General features: G+C 41.4%; 1 long non-coding RNA gene across 1 annotated transcript in view; it reads right to left on the bottom strand.

The window, feature by feature from the left end:
• LOC108392290 (uncharacterized) overlaps positions 1–24,398 on the bottom strand; it is a 201,460-nt gene extending 177,062 nt beyond the window's left edge. The window contains exon 1 of the long non-coding RNA XR_012130641.1: positions 23,922–24,398. This is a non-coding gene — a long non-coding RNA (uncharacterized lncRNA). The remainder of the gene's footprint in view (positions 1–23,921) is intronic.
• Positions 24,399–26,271: the final 1,873 nt, after the last annotated feature.

Raw genomic sequence — 26,271 nt, forward strand, 5'->3', positions numbered from 1 at the left:
TCGGTTCCCGCCGGCGCCACCTGAAGCCCAATCACCTCTCGTCCCCCTCCCAATCCCAGCACCTAACCAACAGCCAACAGCCCCGTAGAAGTAACACCACAATCATCCCATGCCCCTTCCTATATAACCCAGCACCTTTCCCTAATAAAGCGGAATTCTCCGGTGAATTGCTGCTGTGTGTCGCTCCTTTCCTTTCAATAACTGCGTATATGGACTTGGTAGAAAATAATGGTGATAAAACTTACTGGAAGTGTAAAATAAGAGAGTGTAAAGCCAGACTGTATACTATACCATACTAGAAAATGGTAACAAATCAGTTACAACGATAACAGAGCTCAGTTATGAATGCATTATAGCATGAGCATTTCTTCCACATTCCCTATAGAGCTTTGGAATGTCTGTCAACAGACATGTGACAGTATGCCAAGAACCAACAGCAGTATAAACAGGCTTTCACAAAGTAAGACAAAGCTCAGTTACAAATATGCATCCCAATATTTGGAAAACTGATACTTCTCTTCACAAAGGATAAAATTTTAATAATAATTGTACTAATCTTTTGTGCTTCATCATGTCCTGTTTATTATTTTTTATTTTTTTGAATTGAAGTATAATTAACATAGAACATTATAGTACTTCCAAGTGTACAACATGATTAGACACTTGCATACAGGGCAAAATGATCACAATAGGTACCATCTGTCATCATACAAAGTTAGACACTTTTTCCTTGTGATGAGAACTTCCAAGAGTTGCTTTCTTAGCAACTTTCAAATACACAATACAATCTTATTGACTGTAATCACCATGCTGTACATCACATCCCTGTGACTTATTTCATTTTTTTTTGGTATCATTAATGTACAATTACATGAGCAACATTATGGTTTCTAGACTCCCCCCATTATCAAGTTCTCATCACATATCCCATTACAGTCACTGTCCATCAGCATAGTAAGATGCTGTAGAATCGCTACTTGTCTTCTCTGTGTTGTACTGCCTTCCCTGTGCCTCTCCTCCTACATTATGTGTGCTAATTGTAATGCCCCTTTTTCCTCCTTACCCCTCCCTTCCCTCCCATCCTCCCCAGTCCCTTTCCCTTTGGTAACTGTTAGTCCATTCTTGGGTTCTGTGAGTCTGCTGCTGTTTTGTTCCTTCAGTTTTTTCTTTGTTCTTATACTCCACAGATGAGTGAAATCATTTGGTACTTGTCTATCTCCACCCAGCTTATTTCACTGAGCATAATACCCTCTAGCTCCATCCATGTTGTTGCAAATGGTAGGATTTGTTTTCTTCTTATGGCTGAATAATATTCCATTGTGTATATGTACCACTTCTTCTGTATCCATTCATCTACTGATGGACACTTGGGTTGCTTCCATATCTTGGCTATTGTAAATAGTGCAGCGATAAACAGGGGTGCATCTGTCTTTTTGATACTGGGCTCCTGCATTCTTAGGGTAAATTCCTAGGAGAGGAATTCCTGGCTCAAATAGTATTTCTATTTTGAGTTTTTTGAGGAACCTCCATACTGCTTTCCACAATGGGTGAACTAGTTTACATTCCCACTAGCAGTGTAGGAGGGTTCCCCTTTCTCCACATCCTCCCCAACATTTGTTGTTGTTTGTCTTTTGGATGGTAGCCATCCTAACTGGTGTGAGGTGACATCTCATTGTGGTTTTGATTTGTATTTCTCTGATGATTAGCAATGTGGAGCATCTTTTCACGTGCCTGTTGGCCATCTGAATTTCTTCTTTGGAGAAGTGTCTGTTCATATCCTCTGCCCACTTTTTAATTGGACAGACCTTTTAAACTGACCTTTTTGTTTGTTGAGGTATGTGAGCTCGTTATATATTTTGGATGGCAACCCTTTATTGGATATGTCATTTATGAATATATTCTCCCATACTGTAGAATGCCTTTTTGTTCAATTGATGGTGTACTTTGCTGTACAGAGCTTTTTTGGCTTGATATAGTCCCACTTGTTCATTTTTGCTTTTGTTTCCCTTGCCCAGGGAGATATGTTCATGATCATGTCCTTTTTAATGTCCCTCTTTTATTTGTTGTTATTTTATCTTTGATAGCAAAATTGCTTTAGAGCCAATTAGTTTTACAGCAAAAGTATTTGTAATGAAAATGCTTGGGGCAAAGATATTTAAATCCAAGCTACCTGGAACCTGTTGTAATAACCAAAAATTAAATATTTATTTGGTTGAGCAAGGCAACCTCTCTGAACTTGCTCAGGACAAGGAAGCTGCCCAGGCAACTGAAATCAAGGGAGATATCACTCTTTTGACTCTTCCTTCACTCTGAAATAAGGCAGCATGAAGCTTGTTTTTTCTGTGTGAGGATAAGCCACCAGTCAGATGAGCTGACTAGCTCTCTCTCTTCAGAACTTAGCAAGTGGCTTAGAATGAGGCCATTGGTCCTGAAGTTAATAGGCTGTTTTGGGGATGATCCTGGCTGAGGACAAAATGCCTTAGGTATGGACCTATGTCACAAGATGAGATCATGACTACTCTCCTGATGCTGACCAGCCAGCTGCTTGGCTGCCAGATCTGGGACATACCCATGCCCTTATGGATGGCTGTCCCAAATGACTATCAGCAGCTGTCTTTGTTACTGACCTATAAATCATCCCTATGAGTGACAATACAAATAGATTTGGGAACTGACTCCAAGAAAAGAATGCCCAAAAATGGGTCTAAAGATGGAATTTTTAAAACAATAGCCTTTGTTTAACAAAATTAATTTAAAATATTTATAGTGGAACTGACCTTGCTTGCTCTGAAGCAGCTCTTCAATTTTTGTTTGGAATAATGGTTTGTTTTTTAAGTTAAAATAAATAGTGCTACTGCAATTTCATATGCTTACAATGAGCAAATAGGTCAGTTTCATAGTTTTGGTCAAAAATTGTCTAGCATATGTCTATGGAAGGGTTAACAGGCGATGTTATTTAGAATCTTGTATTGGACAGCTTGCCAATCGCCATTGATTCCAAAGTTGTTTCAAACTGCTCTGATAAGATACTTCAGGAAAAAAATGAAGTTATAAAAATAATTTCAAATCAAATTAAACTTTTAAATTAACAAAAAGTTTTAACAAGTGTTGACACATTTAATATAAATTGATAAGCTGCCTCCAGAATACAGTACAATTTACAATCCACCTGCAGTATATGACATGTACATGTATATATCCATTATCCCACATCCTTGCCAACACAGAACTCTTCCAATCTGATTGGCAAAAGTTATGTCTTTAAATTTTAGTTTCCTGCATATTAGTAACAAAGAGCATCTTTTCATGTTTATCGGTCAATTTACATTTTCTATTCTGTTAATTGTCTATTAATATCATAGGCTTGTTGAAAAAATATATCTTACTATCCTTCAATTTACATTTCCCTGATTACCAGAGGGTTAAGCATTCTTTAGTGTTTATTGGTCATTTTTTATTTTATATTCTATGGATTGCCTGTTTATATACTTTGCCAATTTTTCTGTTACTTGTCCTGTCCTTATTAATTTTGAATTCTTAAGACTATTATTGTTTCAAGGTTTCGAAGTACAATTTTCAGAAAGCAAACATAATCTGATGCAACAGTCTAAATTAAACTTGTGTCCAAGCCAGTCCTGAGGTTAACATATTGCCCTTCTCTGTGTTGTACACCTACGATAAAGCACAGAAAACTGCCAGATGATAAATTAGTTATCTTCTCCAGCAAATGCCACATGCCTCATCTTTCTTCTTCTAAATAAAGAAAGAAGGAAATTGGTCATTAAAAATTGCTGCTAGATTTATCAGCAGCACTCAATGATCATCAAAATCAGTTTGGGACTCAGTAGCAACAGCATGTATTGAACATCCTCTCTGTGTGCAGTAATGCTGCTGATACCTTAAGAATATAGCTAAGGACTTTCTAGACCCTCCTGGTGGTGAGAAGGATTTGGGAATGGGGGGGATGCTAAGTAAGACCAGAGCAGCCTAGAAGGGGAAAAGATCCAGAAAGAGTCCAAGTCGAATCCCTTAGAGCCTTACATGGTCAATCTAGGACACAGGGATTAATTGATAAGTCCAGAGGGCAGGAACAGGGCCAACAGCAGGAGGCAAGATAAGGCTTAGGGCATGGATGGGCCTGGAAAGAAGGAAAGGAGGAACTGAAGCAAGGTAAGTCCTAGAAGCTTGCTGCTCCAGAGAGGAGGGTCCCCAACCTCGCTGTAACAGCCACGAGACACCTTCCATGAGACCTCAGGCAGAGAGGCTTAAAACAGGTTCTCCACTCTCACCGTGGGACCTGTGGAAACCTGGCCCCTTCCCCAGAGACACAGATTCATTGGCCTGTGATGGGAACAGGAATCAGAATTTTTTAAAACCTCTCAGGTTAATCTGAAGCAAGGTTTAGGAATCACAGGCTTAAAGAGTCAACCAGCGGGAGTAGAAAGAAGAGAAGAGGCCATAGTCTTGCATGTTATTAACTGTTGTGCTCAGACGGCCAGCCCCCGGTCGGGAGATGCTCTGGGTCTGAGAGGGATATCCAGCCCAAATGCCACAGGCAAGAGCCTTAGGCCTAGAAGAACTGTGGTGCCATTAATGAATCTAGGAAACATGGCAGAAGTGGCTGGTTTGAGCAGAAGATAATGTATTCTATGTGAGACTCCTATGAGTTTGTGGGTTAGAAATATAGATAACTTGCTCATGAGGTGACTCTGACTAAGGACGTGCATTAGGAAATCACCAAGAGTTGTTATGGACTGAACTGCGTCCCTCCCAAGTTCGTACATTGGAGTCCTAACCCACAGTGTGACGGCATTTGGAGGCAGGGCCTTTGGGAGGTGATTAGGTTTAGATGAAGTTTCACTGGCAAGGCCCTCATGATGGGATTAGTGCCTTATAAGAGGAGACACCATAAATCTTACTCTCTCTCCTCTATGTGAGGACACAATAAAAAGACAGCTGTCTACAAGCCAGGAAGACAGCCCTCACCAGAAATCAGCTACACTGGCCCCTTGATCTTGGACTTCCAACCTCCTGAACTGTGAGAATGTAAGTTTCTATTGTTTAAACCAATGTTTTGTTTTGGCATTTTGCTAAGGCAGCCTGAGCTGACTAACACAAGAGCCATGGAAATGGACCAGATTACAAAAAAGAGAAATCAGAGGGTGAGAAAATTCATCTGGACTAGAACCTTGCAGGAATCCTACATTTAAGGCAGGGCAGAATAAGGAAATCCAGAGAAGGTGCAAACTAGCCACCAGAGAGAAAGAAAATCATGAACACGCCAAGAGAGAAAAGATTTGAAGAAGGCCGGGATACCATGCAGAGTAACTGGAGAGGAGTGAGGGGAAGGGAGAGAAGCCCTTCAAATCTTCTGCAATCAAGTGAGTGGGAACCTCGGAGAGGCAGTATGAGGCGAAGGAGAGAGGCAGACAACCCACTGCAAGAGAAGCTTTCTTTCATCTTCCTCCCCTTTGGGGACTCCTTGCCTAGCCCTGACCAGCCAGCTATAAGCCCTCAGTCTCGGGGCTGGGAGGTATATTAGGAGCTCCTCCTACACCACGTGGACCATCAGGAATGGTCCTCTGAGTGTGTCTGGAGTCCACAGAAGCAGCAAACAGTGCTTACCTCAGTCCTAAAATGTGTAGTCAGACTACTTGGCAGGCCTTCTGTTCACGTCCCAAGCTACTAGATGGAACCCTGTTAAGACTGGCACCCAGCCTCCTGCCCCATTCTAATGAGATGGGGGCCTAGACTCCCTCAGCTATCTCCTGCCAGCTCCCTTCCTTGGGGCTGGCTCTCGCTTCCCTATATTAGTTTAGGTTAACCTCTGATTTATACCTGGGACACTTAGATCATCTCCTGGAAGTCCTGATTTCATACTACCTTGGGCGGGATGACAGCAAGAACAGACATGTCAGTGTGCCCCTTGTACTAGGGATTTGGTGCCACCATCCCATTGGTGCTCCTTGGTCCCCCTCCCTATCCCACCACTGCTCTGCAGCAGCTTAGTCCTTTCCCTACCCCCTTTCTTGAGCCTCAGGAGCCCCAACATACGGGCAGGTGGGGGCCATGGCCCAGAGAGCACATGCACTCACATGTGCCATCCTCACTGTCCTCACCACCTTGATGCCTCTGCCAACATGGGAGTCCTTTCATCACTCTTTTAAAAATAATGTGAACAGACATATCAATGCATTTGTCTCAATCACAAGTCAACAGAAAATTCAAACACTTAACAGAGTAAATATGGGAGCTGTTGCTGGTCTGTAATAATCTTGCTGGAATACAGACATAAACCCACTCTCATCTCCCTCCTCCCACATCCCCCTCCAAGCCCCTTGCTTGTCACTCCTGATGGACGCTGGTGATCCCACCAATGAATAAACAATTAGGCTTGAAGCCAGTTTCTGGACCAAGCTGAACCCACACTGCCTGTGGCCTGATCTGTGATGAATGATCAGGGATCTTAGAAAATGCTGTGCATCATGTATCACCCAGAGAACAATTTCTTGGTGTCAACTTTTTTAAAAGTGATTTCTAAGAAGGCTTTAAAAAAAATCCACATCAGCACACTCCTTCAGTTTTGTAGAATCCATTGATATGCTCAGATGAAACACTGTTGTGTAATTAATCTAAGTCTACTGACAATGCCCTAAAGTCTGAGGGGTATGGAACCAAGCCTGGTGGGGGCAGGGGAGGTAGCGCAGGGCATCCCAGCCCTGTCTGCAGCCAGCACCAAGGACAGCTAAAGGAGTCCTGTGTCTCTTTCACCTCTCCCACACAGACAGAGTGGAATGAAATCCAAGCCAGGGCTTCTGCTGATAACCTGAATATACAGAAAGGATATGATCATCTCTGGCTCTGGGATTGAGGACAGATGCACTGGGAGCAGACGCAGTGTGAGTCTATACTGACACCACTCTGTGCAGGCGTGCACCTCGGCCCCCTCCCTCCCTGCCTGACCACCCCATTCCAGGAGAGCAGCCAAGAATGGTCAGCCTGTCAACCCAACCAGCAATACCTCTGAGAAGAATGTTAGACCTCCCTCCTCAAAACTTGAGTGTTGCTGAGTACCTCCAATGGTTAGATTCCATCTGTTTCTTCAGGTCCTAGGTATTAATCTCTTATTGTCATGTCTATTTTTCTTGGCCTATCCCATAATCTTTCGGTGAATAAAGATACAATATTCTACAGAAATATAGGTAACATGGTCCAGGTAGTCTGCCTTGCTAAACCATACTAAACTTTACACACAAACATCTATTTTTACCATCTCAATGCATCCAGCTTCGGGACCACAAGCATGCCAGTTACTTTCTGAGTTGCCTGGGCCAGAGGCTCATTACTGGGAGAAGTGACTCAAGTGATGGCAGAGAGCATGCAGCCCACTGCCTACAGGTAGGCAGACCAGTAGGAGGCAGTGGGAACATCGAGTCCCAGTTCTGATTTTGTCCCAGGCTCACTCCACGACTTTGTTTTCTCTCTGCTGCACTTCCCTCCTTTGTGGGATGACAACACTGGCTGCCTCCCAGGGAGGGCCAGGTTGAGGAGTCCCTAATGAGGGATGTGGCAGCAGATGATAGTTGTCCTATGTGGAACAGCATGTCCTTGTTAGCCCACATCCCCCGCCTCCCCTTGGAGATGGCAGCGGCTCACTGCGGGCAGCTGAAAGAATACAGACACCCACAGACCTGTCAGCTCCGTGAGGCTCCCTGGGTGGTCCGGGGCCACTCACTGTATTCTCGCTGCTCATGGCAATATAATGCCTGTGCTTCTGTATCCTCCAATGATAACTAATTTACTTTGGATACATCATTGTCTCAGTTCCGGCTCAACAAAGACGGTAATGTTCACTCATTAGCACTGCTGAGGCTTTCTGCGGGGCTTGTTTTTTATTCAAGGGGCTATACATAGGTTCAAAGCCAATGGCAGTGAGTGGAGTGAACTGGTGAAGACTTCTGCCTGCCCAAGTGGTAGGGGAAGTTCAGCTCTAGGCCAGCCTTTTAAGTTGCTTCTCTCCATTTGTCGTCTTCGAGTCACTTAAAGTAAAGTGTCCTCCCCTCGGATGAACTGGGCTTGCCTTGGGTCACAAACAAATATTCTTGGAGGGAGCCTGTGGAACCTGCATCAAGCATTCAGTAGTGGACTGTGTGCTGCTTACAGGAGCCTGGTGTCTGCAGCTCACCATCTCTCTCCCCTTCCCTCTCTGTTCCTTCTCCAGAAGCAGCAGTGACAGCCATTCAATGCTGGAATCCTAACTGCATGATGAGTTCTTACTTCAAAATGATTATTAGGAGGAAGGGTGAGGATGTTTTCCCTCTATTCATGGTCATCTGGTCAGAGACCCACAAATGACAAATCCTGCCCTGCAATCATATCTATTCCCTACAGCTAGATTCTTGGAAGGCATATGCAAGGTAAAGTAAGAGAATGATAATTAAAAATTAATTTATTAATAGCTATCAAATGCCTCACATTCTGATTCTGAAAAGAATGTGTGATTCTGAAAAGAGCTCTGTTAAAAATGCTGAGTTTGAACAGAGAGATTCTGCCTGAGACCTTAACAGGACTTACTACTTCTCCCTAAACTTGTATCTAGGGACTAATAAGCTCAGATGTGCCTATGGGGAGGAATAAGAGATGAATGACCCTCAGGAACCACCAGGGTTCAAGCCTCCAACTCCTTGGACTCAACATGGAAGAGAAAGAAATGACAGCTTACCAATGCTACAGAATAAGGTGGGGGATCCAAAGATGACACCTTTCAAGGCACATTGCCCCCGCCCACCAGCAACTGCCTGGGACTCTGTTCCATCATCAGATTAGCAAGTCTTCAGCCCTTAAGAGGTGGACATAGTTCAGTGCTCCTGAGTGGAGTGAAAAGGGAGCAGTGTTCCTTTCCTTACAACCAACATCATCATTGTTGTTACCATCAACCTAGAAAACATCCCATGTCTATGCAGCCATTCTAGGCAACCACTGCTTATTTTCTGGGCATTTTCTGTGTACTAGGCATGGTAAAAGGCACTCTAAAACCCAAATAGAGCTCTCTTGAGTGATTGTAACTTAAAACAACACTGCTAACTTAGACATCACATTTCAGGATGCAACTCGGATTGGAAGTGGGTGTTGAAACTCGCCGAAGAAGCCAGAGACAGACCTAAGCTTTGGAAATAGAGCTTCTCACATAGTAGAAGAGGCACTCAGTTTCAGGTCATGGGGGAAACTCTACTTAAGAAATTAATTCTGGTACTTAGAGCATGAGAAGCCTAAAGTGCATCCAAAAGTAACAGCAGTATCTACCAAACAGACAGGCAGGCCAAGCCCACCTGATTGAAAGGAGTGGATGAAAGGTGAAAAGGGAGGGAAGAAGGCAGAAAGGGTGAGAAAACATTTGAGAAAAAATCTGTGACTAAGAGTAGTTTCTTTTGAAGCTGAGGATGGGCAGGGAGCTAACCAGAAAGACGATTTCAAGCAGATGGAACAGTAATTGTGAAAGATGAGCACCGGCTGGTTGTAGGTACCAGTTAAGCATTGCAAACTAGTGAAAGTAAAAGACACCCAGAAAAAAAAGAGTTTATTTCCCTCTTAAGTTAAAAGTCCAAAAGTGGGCATTTCTGAGTTGGTATGTCAGCCCCACAGAGTCATTCCTGACCTGGACTCTTGCTACTCCACCATATTACCATTGGATCATTGCCTCACGTGTGCATTAAGGAATAGTGACATGATCAGATTGGCCATTGTGGACAGTTGCTATACCTGCAATGTGAAAAATGATTTGAGGAGAATAGCGGTGAGTAAGCCATTGAAGTAATTCAGGCAAAAGAAAAGTGTGATTTGAGCTATGCCAAGCTGCCACTATAACATAACACAAGGTTGTAACTATCTTTTGCCCGATTTACTTCAATAGAGGGAAATGCCGATGACATATTAAGTGACAAAATGGAGTGTAAAACCAAAGATAGAATTAAAATTCCTACTTTCCCCCACTTAGTAAATTAAATATTCTGAGGACCCCCCCATTGACGAACAATTAGATCCTAACTAACATAAATATGAGATCTGTGTGCAGACTTGGGAGTGGTCAGCAGTGGCTAACCAGGAGGCTCAGAACAGCTCTTTGGGCCAGAACTGAGGTGGGGAAACTGGGCCTGAGACTCCCATGTCAAGCACAGACACTTACGAAAGTGTGAAGTCATGCTGTCTGTGATGTTAAAAAAGGAGGTTGGTCAAAAGATGGACCTACAAAAATTAATTGCTTGTGTATACACCAGAAATCAGTAACTAGAAAACATAAAACTTTTTTAAAAATTTTACCTACTAGAGTTACAAAAAAGATAATTAGACATATATCTGAAAATGATATATGAGACCTATATGGGGAAAATATTTAAATTTCACTGCAACACATTAAAGAAAGCCTAAATAATTGGTGAGATACACCATGTTTATTAATAAAAAAAATAATGTCATAAAGATGTCAATATATTCCAAATTGATTTAAGATTCAATATAACTGATCAAAATCCCAACAGGATTTTTTTCAGAGAACTTAAAAAGTCAATTCTAATAGTTACATGGAAAAACAAAGGGTTAAGAATAACCAAGATACTCCTGAAGACGATAAGGTTGGGAAGACCTGGCCTTGTGAACACCAAGATTTACTATAAAACTTTAGTTATTAAGACAGTGGTATCAGAAAAGAATTAGACAAATTGACCAATAAAACAAAACAGACACCCTAGAAACAGACCCATGCTTATATGGAATCTTGAGTATATGAAAAGGATGGCATTATAGGTAATGAGAAAAAGACTCCCTTTGTCTATAAGAGAGTGAAACAATTGGTTAGCCATGAAATAGGATTCCTACCTAAGGAATCTATCAATTCTACATAGATTAAGGATTCAAATCCAAAAGGCCAAACTTCAAAACTGTTAGAAGAAAACGCAGGACTATATCTTTCTGGCCTTGAGGTATAGAGAAATTTCTCCAGACATAAAAAACAGTAACAAAGAAAAGAGTGATAAATTTGGCGACATTAAAATTAAGAGCTTCTTTTCATTAAAAAACACATTTTAAAAAGTGAAAAGACAGGTCACAAACTGGAAGAAGATATATTCACCACATATAACTAGGCAAGGATTAGTACTCAGAATATATTTTTTTAATTTCTTAGGATAAATTTTATAAGACTAAAAAATCCAATACAAAAAAATGGACAAATAGCATAAACAGGAATTTCACAGAAGAGAAAACATAAATAATGACTGGTCATATGAAAAACTCAAACTAGTAAATAGGAAATACAGATTAAAACCACAATGGATAACATTTTACATCTGTTGGATTAGCAAAATTTAGGAAATCTAAAATTCTCAGATTTGGGAGAGGGATATAAATTTATGAGAACTCTCATATACCGATGGTGGAAGTGTAAATTGATGCAACCATCTTGAAAAACATTCTGGGATTATCTTATACATCAGCAATTTATATTTTCTAGTAGCCACATTAAAAAAGTAAAAAGGAACAAAGTTAATCTTAATATATTGTATTTTACCCACTGTATCCAAAATATGATTTCAACATGACATCAATATAAAAAGAATTATTAATGAGATATATTATTTTTGTATAATGAAGGGGATCAGAATATGCCACAGGAAAACATGCCACATTGACACAAAGATTATTTGAGCTGAAGGCACTTGAGAAACTGGAGATCTTTGCCCTCCTCTTTTCTGCCAAAAGCCTGGCATAATTTCCCATTGTAAAAGTTACATAGATTTTAATTTGTAAAGGAGCCTCTCTTCTCATCTCCTGTGCCAGGAAGATGAGAACCATTCTTATCACAGGAGACAACTTGAGTATACATAACAAATCCTACTAAACAACCCTTACTCAATATATTTCCTAGTCATTGTCCCACAATTTACTGCCCTTAAGAACGCAAACTCCTTTTCCTTTGTCTTCTTATTTTGCCATAATTCATGGCCCATTGTTAAAATGGTATAGAAACCCCAGGTCTAACCGTGCACCATTTGGATTTTCCCTTCTTTCCTGTAAGACCCCTATGCAAGCAAAAATACTAACATCAATAAAATTAGCATGTCTTTTCTATTGCTAATTTGTCATTTGTCAGTTTAATTCACAGGTCCCCAATCATTGAACCTAAGAGGTAGAGGAAAAATACTTTTCCTCCCTTATAATAATTCTTTGAAATCCATTATGTATTTTTATACTTAAAGCACATTTCAACTCAAAAGCTAAATTTTCACTGGAAATACTTTATCTCTAATTAAGTTTCATAAAATTTACAGTTGAAAATGTAGATTCACAGACCAAAATTGTTCCAAACATACTTAAAATTTTTCCAATAACTGCATCAAGTTTCAGTATTTAAAATTAAAATTAAATTAAATATGTAGTTCCTCATTCATTCTAGCTGCATTTCAAGAGCTCAACAGGTACATGTAGCTACACTATTTAACAACCATAGTCTTATAAAGTAGAGCAGTCATATACCCTTTGACCCAGGAATTCTACTCCTAAACAGATTCTCTACAGCAATGGTTCCCAAAACACAAGCATAACAACAACTGAGGAGCTTGTCAAAACACAGATTTCTGGGGCCTGTCCCAGAGTTTCTGGTTCAATGGGTCTGAGATGAGGTTCAAGAATTTGCATTTCTAACCATTTCCCAGGTGATAACTGACACCATCCTATATGACATATATGAGGAAGTTCACTGCTGCTCTGTGATATCAAAAAAACTAGAAACAACCTACAATTACATCAACAAAAGAATGGATTTCTGGGAAGCACAGTATAGTACAAGCATACTATAGAACATTATATAAAACTGAAAATGATGTGTTGTCAAATGAAACAATAAAGATCAAATTATAATGGAAACACAATGTTGATGTTTTTAAAAAAGCAACTCCAAGAAGACTACAGATAGTATAATGCCCTTTTTAAGAAAGTCAAAAATAACAATATATTATCTGAGCATAATTAATAAAACCATCTTTATTTTAATAGCAAGGTAATGAAAAATACAAAATTTGGGATAGTGGTTACTTCAGGGGCTAGATAGGAGACATAACATTCAGTATATATTCACAGGTGTTCATTACATTATTGTTATACAAATTATACACACATCATTTTGATGTATCACACATATATGAAACATTATAAAAAATATATAAAAATCAAAATAATACTATATAGCACATAACCCCAAATATGCTAAAAATACAAGCATTTATAAATGCAAAGAAAAAAAGTCTGGAAGAAAAAACATCAGAATGTTAATAGTGGTTATTTCTGGGTTGTGGAGTTTAGATATGTTTTTTCATTTTGTATAATTATGTTTTCTACAATAAATATGCAATGTCTTATAATTAGACATTTGTTTCTTTTTATCTTCAATGCATATAGCATTCAACTTGCTCTACTCAGTTATTCCCCAAACCCTTTGCTATTTCTGAAACACCACAGTAAAAACCTTAAAAAGGACCCATTTCTATAAAAGGCATCCAGATTGGTAAGGAAGAAGTTAAGCTGTCACTGTTTGCAGATGACATGATATTGTACATAAAAAACCCTAAAGAATCCACTCCAAAACTACTAGAACTAATAACTGAATTCAGCAAAGTTGCAGGATACAAAATTAATACACAGAAATCTGTTGCATTCTTATACACTAATGATGAACTAGCAGAAAGAGAAATCAGAAAAACAATTCCATTCACAATTGTATCAAAAATAATAAAATACCTAGGAATAAACCTAACCAAGGAAGTAAAAGACCTATACCCTGAAAACCACAAGACACTCATGAGAGAAATTAAAGAAGATACCAATAAATGGAAATACATTCCGTGCTCATGGATAGGAAGAATTATTACTGTCAAAATGGCCATCCTACCTAAAGCAATCTACAGATTCAATGCAATCCCCATCAAAATACCAACAGCATTCTTCAATGAACTAGAGCAAATAGTTCCAAAATTCCTATGGAATCATAACAGACCATGAATAGCCAAAGCCAAATGAAAAGGAAGAATAAAGCTGGGGGAATTACACTCCCTGACTTCAAGCTCTACTACACAGCCACAGTAATCAAGACAATTTGGTACTGGCACAAGAACAGACCCATATATCAATGGAACAGAATACAGAGCCCAGATATAAACACAACCATATATGGTCGATTAATATACAATAAAGAAGCCACGGATATACAATGGGGAAAAGACAGCCTCTTCAACAACTGGTGCTGGCAAAACTGGACAGCTATATGTAAGAGAATGAAACTGGATTATTGTCTAACTCCATACACAAAAGAAAACTCGACATGGATCAAAGACCTAAATTTAAGTCATGAAACTATAAAACTCTTCGAAGAAAACAGGCAAAAATCTGAATATAAACATGAGCAACTTTTTCCTGAATGCATCTCCTCAGGCAAGGGAAACAAAATAAAAAATTAACAAATGGGACTACATCATGCTAAAAAGCTTCTGTACAGCAAAGGATAACATCAGCAGAACAAAAAGGCATCCTACAGTATGGGAGAATATATTTGTAAATGACGTATCTGACAAGGGTTTAACATCCAAAATATATAAAGAACTCATACACCTCAACACCCAAAAAGCAAATAACCCTATTAAAAAATGGGGGAGGACATGAACAGACAATTCTCCAAAGAAGAAATTCAGATGGCCAACAGGCACATGAAAAGATGCTCCATGTCGCTAATTATCAGGGAATTCCAAATTAAAACTGCAATGAGATATAACCTCACACCAATTAGGATGGCCAACATCCAAAAGACAAGGAACAACAAATGCTGGCAAGGATGTGGAGAAAGGGGAACCTTCCTACACTGCTGGTGGGAATATAAACTAGTTCAACTATTGTGAAAAGCAATACGGAGGTTCCTCAAAAAGTTATAAATAGAAATACCATTTGACCCAGGAATTCCATTCCTAGGAATTTATCCAAAGAAAACAAGATCTCAGATTCAAAAAGACATATGCACCCCTATGTTTATTGCAGCACTATTTACAATAGCCACGATATGGAAGCAACCTAACTGTCCATCAGTAGATGAATGGCTAAAGAAGATTTGGTACATACACACAATGGAATACTATTCAGCCATAAGAAAGAAACAAATTCTACCATTTGCAACAACATGGATAGAACTAGAGGGTATTATGCTCAGTGAAATAAACCAGGCAGAGAAAGACAAGTACCAAATGATTTCCCTCATTTGTGGAGCATAACAACAAAGCAAAACTGAAGGAACAAAACAGCAGCAGACTCACAGACTCCAAGAAGCGACTAGCGGTTGCCAAAGGGGAGGTATAAGGGAGGGTGTTGGGGAGGAAGGGAGAAGGGGATTGAGGGGTATGATTAGTACACACGGTGTGGGGGTGTCATGGGGAAGACAGTGTAGCACAGAGAAGACCATTAGTGACTCTGTGGCATCTTACTACACTGATGGGCAGTGACTGCAATGGGGTATGTGGGGTACTTGATAATATGGGTGAATGTAGTAACCACAATGTTTTTCATGTGAAACCTTCATAAGAGTGCATATCAATGATACCTTAATTTAAAAAAAGGACCCATTTCTATTCTCTATTTGTCTCAGATGCCTTTTCAAGTTTTTATTAATGTAACAATGATAGCTGACATTTATTAAGCTCATACTATGTATTCTTGTGTTCTAAGTATTTAGTGAATAATTTCAATTAATTATTACAACAACCAAGAGCTTTGTACAATTATTTTGCTCATTTGGCAAATGCAGAAAAGGAGGTACAGTGCTTACGTAAGTAGCTTAGTGAAAATGCTTGCTCAAAAGGCCACAATAGCTAAGACTGTTTACACCAACATCAGCAAAGAGGAAAGCAACCGTTTACATTTCATATCCATGCCCTGTTTTAGCACCCATTTTCTCAGAAGTAACTTGGTGAGATTATTCTACATACCAACAAAAAAATGGGGAGAGGAGTCATGGAAAATTTATTAGATTTCCTGATCTAATAAATTAAAATGAGAAATTGTAATTACTTCTGATGACAGAACTTCCTGGCCAAAATCAATATCTGTCTCAATGAGCAGTGTTTGGCTATTCTCAGTCTAATCAAGACAAGCAGAAACCTGGATGACATCAGCAGTGGTCAGAGTCAAAGAGCCCTTGGTTTCATCAGGCCTGGAGATACCTGCATTTTGTTTTACCTTGCAAAGAAAACAACATAAAATTCATTAGCTGTGCTATTGACTGCTAGGGAAGGTTGGTGATGATTTCCTTCACTCTCCATGTACATATATATTTAATCTTTCATGCTGAGATAATCAATCATCTTACTTGCCAAATACAATGGAAAATAGATGCTATTGATTTCTCTTGGCAACATCATGCTGGGATACTGAGGCCATATCAGTCCATAGACATCACTTGTCAACCAAAAGTGGCCTGAGTCATCACTAAGCACTGATGGAATTTTATTAATAAAATCTCCAAATACACCACCTCCTCTACCCACTCCCAAGACCAAGGCCATCTGGGAGCTTCCTGTCTCTGTCTTGTTTTCTCTGTCTCCACCTTCTTTATACCTCAATAATCACTTGGAGTCTTTGGAAGCCTCAACTCTCTTTCTTTTAAAAAAGCATCTAGTTTTATTTTTAAGAAAGAAGGCACCCTATTGGGAAACCCAAGGTCTCAAAACCCTGATGGCAGCAAAACATGGGTGTGTTTGTGGAGGCCAGCCTGAGCAGCCCGAATGGGCCCCACCACGCCCAGAGTGAGCATGAAGGGCAATGGCTGGGGTCAGCAGCCAGGCAGGGAAAGGCCACACCCCAGTACAGGTGCTGAGGATGGAGGGTGGTCCAGACAGCGATAACAATGCCCAACGAGCCCAATGTAATTACAAGAGGCCTGGAAAGTGAGAGGAAATTGGGGGAGGGAACCAGAGAGACTGCAGCCTGAGATAGACTCCATCTAATGTTGCCGACAGTAAAGACCCAGGGAAGGGGCCATGAGCCAAGCAACGTGGGAGGCCTCTAGAAGCTGAAAAAGGTAAAGAGGTGGATTTTCCAAATTGATTGTTAGACTCTACTATAAATTTAATCCACATTCTCTTGTGAGTCATGCACATAGTTTATTATATAACAAGCATTCTCCACAGTTCCATTTCCTGTTCTTCAAATAAAGCAGAACACAAGGCTTTGATGAAGCTATTGGTAAACACTAAGCCTGTTCCCTCAGCAACCCAAAGAAACACAGCAGATCCTTGGTCATGTGCTTACCTCCAAAACCCTGCACTTCCTCAAGTATTTTATTCCTGATTTTGAAGAACTTCGAGCCATTTAAAAGCATTCTCTCATACCACAAATTAATTGTAAATCTATGTTGTTCTGGACATTGTGCTAATCTCTGGGGATCCAATGGTAAGCAAAATAGACATTGTCTTTGTCTCTGGGAAACTATTGAGAGAAAGAAGTAGTAAATAAACACATTTAATTAAAAACACACACACAAAACAGCAAATACTTAACTAGGCACTGTTTTAAGTACTTAACACACATTAACATTTTATCTTCCCAACAACCCTGAAGGTTGTTATTATTTATGTTCCCATTTTACAGATGAGAAAAATGAAGTTCATAGGGGATAAGTAACTTGGCCAAGGTTATTTATTTAAGTAGAATGGAGCTAGGATCCAAATCCAGGCTGTCAGGGGCCAGGTTTTGTGTTCTTGGCCTTTTCCATGTATTATTTATTTGTGATTCTATGAATACAAATATTCCTTGTGCTATCAAATTTTCTTTTGTAACAAGAACTATTTTATCTAGAGTGACAAACTAGAAATAAGACAGCTGAAAAAAAGCAAGACAAAGGAAAAACAATCAGGGTCAAATCCTGACAACTAGTGTTAGGGTCCAGGCTTCCGAGGCTTCCCCAGAGAACAAACTACACAGGCATAGAGATGTAAATTCAAGCAAAGTCTTTATTCAGCTAGCTAGCTGAGGTCCAAGTCAGCCCGATGCAGCGGGTCTCAACAAGGACCCCGAGCACTCAGAGCCAAGGGTTTATATAGCAATTTCAAAGCACTTAACTCATAGCAATTTTCTATAACTATACATTATTCTTGCAAGACATATATCCTGGGGTTAAGCAAGGGCAGGGTAAGACTACTCCTCAATGGTTAGGGAGGTTCTGCACGATAAGCTTGGTATGTAAGATTTACTGACCAAGGTTAGCTGACCAAGGGTCACAGCTGCCCACCACCCGGTGCTCATGATTAACTTGTTTTTCAAGGCCTTACCCAGGCCCAGGGTTTGTTTTTTTGTTTTTTTTTTTCCTCTGAGTCACACTCTCAGAAAATGGTTTCTAGGTTTCTAAGATGGCTATGCTTATGCTAATTTACTAATCTTACTAATGCTTAGATTCTACATTTCCCCACTTTCCTTTGACCATTCCAATCATGGAATGTTTGTTTCTTCCTGCTGTGTGAGTGAATGATACTGTCTCAGCATTAGCACCTGAACAGCACTCACTCTTTCCCTAACAAAGGCTATTAGCCGGTTTAAGATACAGGGACCTAAAGTGAGAAGCAGTATAAAAATAAGCAAGGGCCCTGCCAGGGTGGATATCAGGGTTGTAAACCATGGGGATTTAGTAAACTAGGATTCAAATAGCCCTTGGCTGGCCTCTCGCTCTCTCTTCCTTTGATCTGGTCTCTCTCTAAGTTTAGACATTGAATCTCTTACTATTCCGGAATGGTCTGCTGTTAAGGTTTAGCTAAGTTTTATTAGTTCTTTTTCCTGACTCTTAATGCTCTCTGCACTCCTTTACACTAGAAGCCTAGTATTGCTTTGGGAGAACCTTTTTAGTCCTAGAAATGAATGCAAGTGCTGAATCCCACTAACCTGACATCAAAACTCTGTACCATTTGCAATGGCCTTGGCCCAGAGAGATGTGACTGCTCTGCAGGTTACAGTTCTGGACAGCACTGCTCTCGCTCCAGAACGGACCCCTGAACTCATCAAAACGAGATTCTACCTACCACATCCTCTCCTAGTGCAAGACCTTGGGTCTCTGCCAAAGACTTCATCTACAAGGAAATGAAATAACAGTATAAGATCACTGCAAAACCTACACACAGCCAAAACCCACTTCCTCTCCTCTCAAAACTCAAACATGACCAGCACATTGATGGGCACTGCCCAGTGGCATCAGCTGCAAGTGTGGTTTGAAGGATCACTGCAAGAGGCCTCTCCCAGGGCAGGAGCCCTACCACATGCAGAACTTGCCCCCTAAGGCTATACCCAGCTGAGTCAGCAAAACACACCAGCATGTGTTTAAGAAGGAAAGAAACAGAAAAAAGGGAATGAGGCCCCTAAACCCTCCAGCACCTGCATGCTGAGACCTAAAAGACCCCAGCTAGTTCCCTATACAAACTGAACAGAAAGGATAACACCCAAACAGTATAACCAGGTAGAGCTTTGCCCTTGCCTGCCCTGAGGAACCTGGCTGGATACACAGGACCACATTTCAGAGTCTTGCTTAGGCCTAAACAGCCCGAGTCAAAGCCACTTGACTGCCTCTGGGCTCATACCCTCTCTTAGTCTTGACGATCTCACCAGGAGTGAGAAGAGACAAGGAAAGAAACCTGTGGAAAAACACCCCTTAAAGGGGGAGTTTCCCCCAAGGTCTTCAGTATTAGCCTAAAGCTACCTACCCTGGGGTCTTTTTAGGACAGAGAGGAGAAAGAAGCCTCCCAAGGGACAGAAGGCTCCAGCCTACTTCACTGTGTTGAGAGAGGGAGCCTTTCAAAGGAGACTGCTCCAGCGCTCCCGCGGGGACACACGCGAGAACACCAGGAGCTGGCCTCATGGAGAAGACTCAGGCGGGGAACAAAAAGAAAGTCTGAAACAATAAATGGGAGTAATGACTTTTTTATTTTCTCTTATATTCAATTTTTATGAAAAATAGTAATACAGTTAGAAATTCAAAACTAAAAGCAAGAAAGAAAACGTCAGCATGCAGGACAGTGCTTATTCAAATATTTTTTGGAGACATGCAGGCTCCCTGCTCCCCACCCAACAAAAATTACCAGACTTCCAGAATAGGTTTGGGACCCTCTAACTACATACTGGACCCAAAGGGCCAGTAAAACTTTTGGCCCAGTTAGCCTCAAGCTCCCTGCCTGTTGATATGGGGCACCCTACTGGGGAGTCTACTTTCAGGTGCCTATCTGCTCCTTCTTGCTAAGACAAGAATGGTCTGGCAGATGCAACAGGGAAGTTCCTCTGTTATGCCCCACAGTACCTGAAACAAATGCTATAGAAGCCAGTCACTGACATACAGAGTCTAGAAAATGATGCAGACTTTCCTTTATTCTTTGGCATAGCTAATCTCTCTTGAATACTTACTGTGTTCAGGTACTGTTCATACATTTTTAACTCGTTCGGTCTTCCTTGGATGAACAAGATCAGATCAAATGGGAAAAACTGCCTTCTCGGGTAGCAAGAGTTGTGATCTGAACAGGGCATCCATGGCTATATGAGACCATCTCACTTTAGGGGACTATGTCCAGTTCATGGTGCTTCATTTTTTTAAAAGTCTCCATCTGTACTAAGACATCCCAGTAAAGATTACCTCATTTCCTAACTGAAAGAAGAGACAGGCTAAATCAGAGCCACTTTAGTGACACACTGACACTGATATTCAAACAGAATCTTTGCCTGCTTCATTTTATCTGATTATGCCTACTTCCACATCCTGTATCTCTGTAAAGGAAGAAGTCAAAGTAATCAAGGCAAAATGCCCACCCCTGACTTATGTATGAAATATGGTCTGTCTCCATCAAGCCTGCATTGGAGGGGGACTTACTGTTCCCTTTTCCTGAGGGACATCATTAGCATAGTGATTTAATGAAAGCAGGCAGCCAGAGTTTGGTGAATTATTAATGGTTTCAATCATCCAGAGAGCAGCCCCCTGTGTGCAGTTGTCCTTGGTAATGACATGGAAGTGCTCTGGGGAAATGGATGGTGAACAGAGAACCAGAGATGCATGTGTGCAGCTGTGCACACACAGGCTCAGCCTTTCTTGTCCAAATGGCCCAGGTTTTCATGCAGAAGTGTTTGTGGATTAACCAGGAGCAGGACCTTCAGGTAGGTACTATCAAATTTTCCCTATAGAATACCTACATAGAAATTAAAGCTGGTCTCAGGCACATGTAGGAAAGCCATGGGGAAAAGATGGTGGGTCTCCCACAGCAAGCACAGAGATTGGGGAAGAGAGGGTAAAACTAACAACTCATTAGGAGATCAGGTCTGAAGTGTGGCTGGAGAGAGCACCCATACGGGTCATCAGAGCCAAAGAGCTGGAAACAAATGTCAGAAGCTGAGATACACAGGCAAAAGGAATCACAGGCAACCTGGATAAAAGAGGGTGAAGAGCTTCATGTAAAAATAGGTAAAAGAAGAGATGATAATGGACAAATTCCCTGAGAAGAGGGACTCAGTGCCATCCTACTAACCATCCTCCCTCCCACTTACACAGAACCTTCTTATTGCACAGGATCATAAACTCCTTCCTTGGTGGTGGCAGTCTTGACTGTTTTCTTCTGTGCTGTATCCCTGCAAGCCTGACATAGAGTAAATACTCAAAAATGCTGAATAATGGATACAGCAAACTTAACCAAAGCTGGATATTGGATAAGGTAAAAAATATTGTGAAGCATTTTTCAATAAAACCACATCAACTGTTACCTGAGTAACAAAGATTCACTGAACAAGTCATTGGAGATGAGGAAGAGAGGTTTCCAATACAGACCACCACCCAGCAAATAACTGAATAAATGTTCATTCGATGTTTGTTCTCCCCCTAAATTTCTTTTCCAAATGTCTTCTCCTTCAACCCTTCCCCAACACAGCACAGCACAGCTCTCCTCTTCCTTCCACCGTAAGTGCAAAGTAAAAAAAGTTCTATTCTAAGCACATATAAAAAACATTTAAAAATCACTGCTTTTATAATAATGATGTGATTTGAAGAATGAGGGATACCACCCCAGAGTCCTTGGCACTCTTTTGCCTTTTGGGGTGTGTGCTGAGCATTTGAGATCTCTAGCCAGAGCCAGACTTTAGCAACATTTCTAGTAGGTAAAGTTGGACCCAGGGTCTCCCTACAGGGCCCAGATACCTCAGCCTCCCTGCAGTCACCAAAAGAGGCTGTGAAAACCCACCCTAACAGAAGCATGAGTAAACAAGTGGTCTGTGTCTCTCAGGAGTATTTTGCTTTTTGCACCAGAACCACAAGAAACTCCCTTTATGGATACCGATTGTGGGGACTGATGTAGTGAACATTACTGTTCACAGGTGAAACCAATTCTATGAACTAGAGAACAACCCCAAGATTTTTTCCCACAGCTCTGAGGGAGAAGATCAAAAGGAAAAGGAGAAAAGATGTAGTTCACACAAATAGAGATATGAGAGATTCTATATTTATATAAAAAGAACCCCAGAAAGAGAACTGAATATACACCAGAGAACCAATAATCAAAAAAATGAGAAAAATATCTCTCATTTAACCAAAGAAAATCTTGACTTTTTCCATTGAAAGGGTTCAACAAGATTCAGCAAGAATATGGGAAAAGATCTGCACCAGGATGCACTGTGTAGTATTTCTGAAGTTCAAGTATATAAAATATCTGCTCAAAGATTGTGAAAGAGACATAACAACTGTAAAAAAAATTACAATTAGAGTGAAAGCTTTCCCTTAGCTTAATGCCAGAAAAGAATAGGCCAACAACATGAGAAGGAGTGGGGGAAACCTGGAGATGGAAGTAAAGTGAAAGCAGAACAAGAAATGTCTTTCAAGAAAGAAAGGGTGATCAATAAACTGTGTTCAATGCTTTAAGTATAATTATATGAGAATAGAAAAATGTACAATGGATTTTTTTATTTATGCACAAGATTTTGGTTGGTGGCCATATAAAGAACAGCTTTAATGGAGTATTAAGAAATGAAGTCAAATTGTGGTGAGTTTAAGAATGAATGAGGGTGTATGCTTTCAATATAACTGGTGTCTTAAGTTAAGAAGATGAATGCCCCAGGACACCAGAAATTCAATGTCATGAATAGACAAGCTGACAGGTTGCTCAATTCTGGGTTCAGAAGCAGGCAGTGGCTGCTAGGGGTTTGGTTCTGTCTTGCCAAGGGGTTTCAGCCCTGGGCAACTTCGCTGTGGATTCAATGTGACCAAATGACAGTAGAATGCTCCTGGGGTGAAAGGGTTATACCCAACTTTATTTCCACGGTGGCAGGTCAGTCACTAAAATCTCATCCACACAGAGTCTTCATGCAGCAAGCCAGACTCTGTCTCTGGCCTCTCTGCCCTTGCAGCCATCTCAGCCTCTGTCCTCTGTGCTGCCACCACTCCAGTCTCTGCTCTCCTGCAGCCATGCAGCAGCTGTGTGCCCATGCGACCCTGTCGCCCAGAGCACTGGGCAGACCTCTTTATATAGAGTCAATAGCAAAGTATTGCCCACACCTGTGTAATGAGCTAGCCAGCCAGGGCCAGGTGAGAATCCTGGCCACAGGAACTTTAATTTTATCCACACCACCCCTCCAGGATTCTCTCCTCTCAATCTACATGCCCTCAATCCTCTGCATTGATCTCTGTGCGAGAAAGCTGGAGCATTGTAATCAAATTCTGTAATAACAATAAAGGCTACGGCAAGATACAAATAACAAAAATTACAACAAATTATAATAACCCTCAAGCCTGAGGAGATCCATTGCCACCAAGTGGTCATCCTGGCTATTCGAATCAGTTCAACTCAAAGTTAACCAAAAGGATCATGAATGAACCTTACAATACCCACCTTCTCCAGCCTCTCCAGCAAAAGGTCTTGCAGACACACAGGCCGGTCTTGTTGCTTTATCTCTGCCTTCTGCTTTGTCCTCAGCAGCCGGAACCACTGCTCCCGTCTCAATTGCCACACAACTCCAGTCCAATTTCCTTCCATCTGCTCCTGCCTTTTCAAACCAACCCACATCTGGGTCTTTGCAACCTTCACAGGATCCTTTAAATTCTTCCTTTGAGAAGCAGACTGTATTTCCTTTTGTGCTTGAGCCTGAGGACAGAAGTACAGCATGGAGTGCTCCACAACCTGAGGAGGGGGATGCACCTCTCCTGAAAGAACTGTGGTTGCTAAGTCCTTCTGGTTTTCCACCAGCTTTCAGCCAGGTGGGGTCTCAACCGAGGAGGGGCTGATGCCTCCAGCACCGGCAGGGCCTCCACCCCCACCTGTTCACCACACCTCCACTCCTCCATTTCTGGGGCTGACAGCTCCACTACATTCTTCCCCTGCCCCACGGCACCTGGCAGCCTGCATGCTGGGGCTTCTCCTGCCACTCCTTCTTGGGCCTCTTCCTTCCCCTGCCCCGCGGCACCTGGCAGCCTGAACTCCCACACTGCTGCTTCTCATGCCACTGCTCGTTCTCGTGCTGCTTCCTTTTGGGCCACAGCACTTCGTAGTGACACCATTTCAGTCAGCTTTCTCTTGGGGAGGACCCCAGTTCTCCACCCCTTCATAGTACATGTCCACAGGGGACACTCAAATGTCTCCCTGTCCATCGGTGCAGTGCACAGAAGCACTCCTCCCAGGAGGGCAGCCTGATCTTTTTCCTTGGTCACCAATGAACCCTGCTGACTTTGCCAGTGGTCTTGCCAATGGTTTCAGCCCCAGGCAAGTTCACTATGGATTCAATGTGACCAAAGAAATGACAGTAGAATGCTCTTGGGATGAAAGGTTTATACCCAAGTTTATTTCCACGGTGGCAGGTCAATCACTAAAATCCCGTTCACTCAGAGCGAGTCTGCATGCAGCAAGCCAGTCTCTGCCTCTGAGACTCTCTGCTCACACAGCCGTCCTCTGGGTCTCTGTCCTCAACGCCACCACCACTCCAGCCTCTGCTCTGCTCTCCTCCAGCCTTGCAGTCATGCCACTATCTCACCCAGAACACTGGATAGAGCTCTTTATATAGAGTCAATAACAACATATTGCTCACACCTGTAGTGAGCAAGCCAGCCAGGGCCAGGTGAGAATCCTGGACACAGGAACTTTCATTTTATCCACAGGCTCCTCCTATGGGGTAAGGGACTAAAACTGCTCCAAAACAGGGGCCGGAGGAGGACTCTCCAATCATGAAAACAAGCTTAAATTTGCCTTAACTGCTGTAGATGACCACCTGGGCCTATAGCTTATAAAAAGTGCTAAACCCAGGGAAGGTGGAGAACAGTTCCATGGCCTTGGAACCAGAAACAGAACACACCACCTACTGGCTGAAACCCTGAGTCATTGCTTGGAAAGGAGCTGGCAGGAAAGCTGGCACCCAACCATTTGGCTATCTGACACTGCCAAGCTAGGAGACCCCAGCGACCACTGTGGTCTGGACTAGAAGCCCAAGGGCTGCAGAGAAGCAACTACAAAGCTGCTAGATGGTCAGGGCTGGGAACAAGAATGCTTGTATCCAAATGAGCTGGTGACCCCAACTTCTAAAACATGTGAAGAACTCTTAACACTAAGAAAATCAATAAAATCAACAAAGCATGAAAGCACTTGATTATATTTGTTTTATAAATATGTTTGAAAATATATCTTAAAAGGTGAAACTAAAATTACAAAAACAGTAGTGAGATGGGGAATGTTAATTTAGTGCCAAGTTAAAGTATGCTATGTTCTTGTGTTATCTGGGACAGAGAGATATTTTATAACTTTACTACTTTCTCAGCCTGCTTTGCAGTCATGTTGGGGCTGTATGACTGGATCCTGGGCAATAGACGATGGGCAGAAAATGGCCACTTCCAGGCTTGACCATAAATCATAATTGTCTACTCTTTCCTCCTGCTGCATGATAGTCATGGATATTACTTGTTTAACATGGAAGCATCCCAAGAGGAAGCCTAAAGCCCCCAGCCCTAAGACAGGAGCCACTTAGGGAAGCCAGCAACGAGGGACAGGATCTGCCATGAGTCTAATATTGGAGTTACTTATTAAAGTATCTAGCATTGTTTACCCTAATAGACATCAAAAGTGGTACTTTAAAGTAAATTTATAACTTTGAAACTATGTATTAAAACCCCCAAATAATGGCAATAAGTTAATTTTCGAGAAACTGGGAATAAAAGCCCAAGAAAAATGGAAAAAGGGAAATATAGTACTAAAAATC

The sequence above is a fragment of the Manis javanica genome, chromosome 1, assembly GCF_040802235.1.
Source record: "Manis javanica isolate MJ-LG chromosome 1, MJ_LKY, whole genome shotgun sequence".
NCBI classification, from domain to species: Eukaryota; Metazoa; Chordata; class Mammalia; order Pholidota; family Manidae; genus Manis; species Manis javanica.